Source organism: Dermacentor albipictus, chromosome 1, assembly GCF_038994185.2.
Source record: "Dermacentor albipictus isolate Rhodes 1998 colony chromosome 1, USDA_Dalb.pri_finalv2, whole genome shotgun sequence".
Taxonomy (NCBI): domain Eukaryota; kingdom Metazoa; phylum Arthropoda; class Arachnida; order Ixodida; family Ixodidae; genus Dermacentor; species Dermacentor albipictus.
The window spans coordinates 57,901,669-57,903,792 of NC_091821.1; the positions used below are offsets into that span (position 1 = coordinate 57,901,669).

At 44.5% G+C, this 2,124-nt stretch overlaps 1 non-coding gene across 1 annotated transcript; it reads left to right on the plus strand.

The window, feature by feature from the left end:
• Positions 1-747: 747 nt before the first annotated feature.
• Positions 748-819, plus strand: TRNAP-UGG (transfer RNA proline (anticodon UGG)). Its single transcript has one exon. It is a non-coding gene; the product is annotated as a tRNA-Pro (tRNA).
• Positions 820-2,124: the final 1,305 nt, after the last annotated feature.

Below are 2,124 nucleotides of genomic sequence, written 5' to 3' on the forward strand. Positions count from 1 at the left end.
AATTATGCTAATGGGCCTCCACTGTTTATGGAGGGCTCGAATGGCCAGTTTTTATTGTGAGCCTGACAGCCGACCTGCGCGGCTGCTCATCGGGGAAGATATTTCAAAGTTCATTGATGTGATTAAAGGTCAAGAATGTCCTCCGGATTGGCTGGCGAGGATTGAGCTCCTCGCTACATTAAAGGAATTTTAAACATGACATGGTCAGCCACAATGTGACTGACCGCACAATATGCATGCGCACAAACTTGAAAGTGTGTTTGTGTTTATTTGTGTATCACTTACTACCCTAAGATGATATCCTTTGTGTTTGCTACGTGAAAGTTCCGGAAATGCCCCAAAAAATAAAGGCTCGTTGGTCTAGGGGTATGATTCTCGCTTTGTGTGCGAGAGGTCCCGGGTTCAAATCGCGCACGACCCCACTTCTTCCTCTTTTCACTCTTTCTCTGTCAACCCGGAAGTGACGCATAATGCTTTCTTTTTCTTATCTTCATCCTTGTTGCAGCGAACCAAAACATTACGAATATGTAAACGTGTTGCTGGAGCTTATACTTGTCGGCTCGTTGGTCTTAGGGTATGATTCTCGCTTAGGGTTCAAATCCCGGACGAGCCCACTTCTTCCTTTCTTTATTTTTCTCTGTCAGCCCGTATGTGACGCTTTGTGTAATGCTTTTTTTTCTTTGCGCTAATTGCAGCGAGCCAATATATTACGAATTTGTAAACGTGTTGCTGATGACTGTACCTGTCGGCTCGTTGGTCTAGGGGTATGATTCTCGCTTTGGGTGCGAGAGGTCCCGGGTTCAAATCCCGGACGAGCCCACTTCTTCATTTTTTATTTTTCTCTGTCAGCCCGTATGTGACGCATAATGCTTTTTTTTTTCTTCATGCTTGTAGCAGCGAGCCAATACATTACGAATTTGTAAACGTGTTGCTGGTGACTGTACCTGTCGGCTGGTTGGTCGTTGAACTTCGGTTCAAAAAATCCACCGAGTGTTTGCGACCTTTATTTGGGGATCGCAATGGGAGCGCACAAGCCGGTGCAATTTGTTTCACAAGATGAAAAATGGTGGGCTAGGGCTCTCACACCCGTTTTTCAAGCAGCTGGTAAGCAGATTCTTCTTTGTGCGGGACCAAACTGATGTGTTTTTGAGAATTGTGATCCAAGCACGATTTCAGGATTATCTATCTGACTTTGTCGTATCATCTGTTTCTTTGGGAGCTGGACCGCTCAGTCCTTATTTGCGTGAAGTGGTTGCTTCTGTACACCTGCTTAAGGCAAGGTTTTCTTATGAATACTTGTGTGATGTCACGAAAAAGCGTTTGTATTCTGATATTCTCGATGTATTTTTACCATTACCGGTTTACCGAGCTGCCTACAGGCTAGGTCCTGAGCGCGATGTGCTAAAGCGCGTTAAAAAAATGCCAGTGAGACCTTCTGCTAAAACGTTCTCTTTTCAATTACATACCGACACTCTCCCTGTAAAGCCATGGTTACAAAGCAAAGGTCTTTTTGTACCTTTGTCGGTAAACTGCTTAATCTGTAATAAGCCAGAGTCAATTGAGCATATTTTTATTGACTGCCATGACGCCGTATTTCTGTGGGACGTCCTACAAAGAACACTTAAAAATGAATAACCGGTAAGCCCTTTTGGAATCCGGTTTCTTCCACGTGCAGAAGCAGGGGAAGCGCCGAGTGATATGCTAATGCTGCTTTGCATGCACAGCGTATGGAAGACGAGAATGGACATCAGGCATTGTCATATACCGGCTCACTCAGCAAGACACTATTTTGTTGAAAGCATTATATACACACGCGACTTGTTCAGAGCACTATGTGAACCCCCGGAATGGCTTCCTGTACTAGACCAATTGGCTTCTGTGAAGCCCTTTTAAACACCTTACACTGGCCGAGCTGTGGCTGGTGTTTTTAGAATATGTACATGTCGTGTATTTGATCTTTTTGTTTGCGTTTGTGAAAAGGCAATAAAGAAAAAAAAAGATCGTTGGTCTAGGGGTATGATTCTCGCTTTGGGAGCGAGAGGTTCCGGGTCAAATCCCGGACGAGCCCACTTCTTCCTTTTTTACCTTTCTCTGTCAGCCCGTATGTGACGCATAATGCTTTTT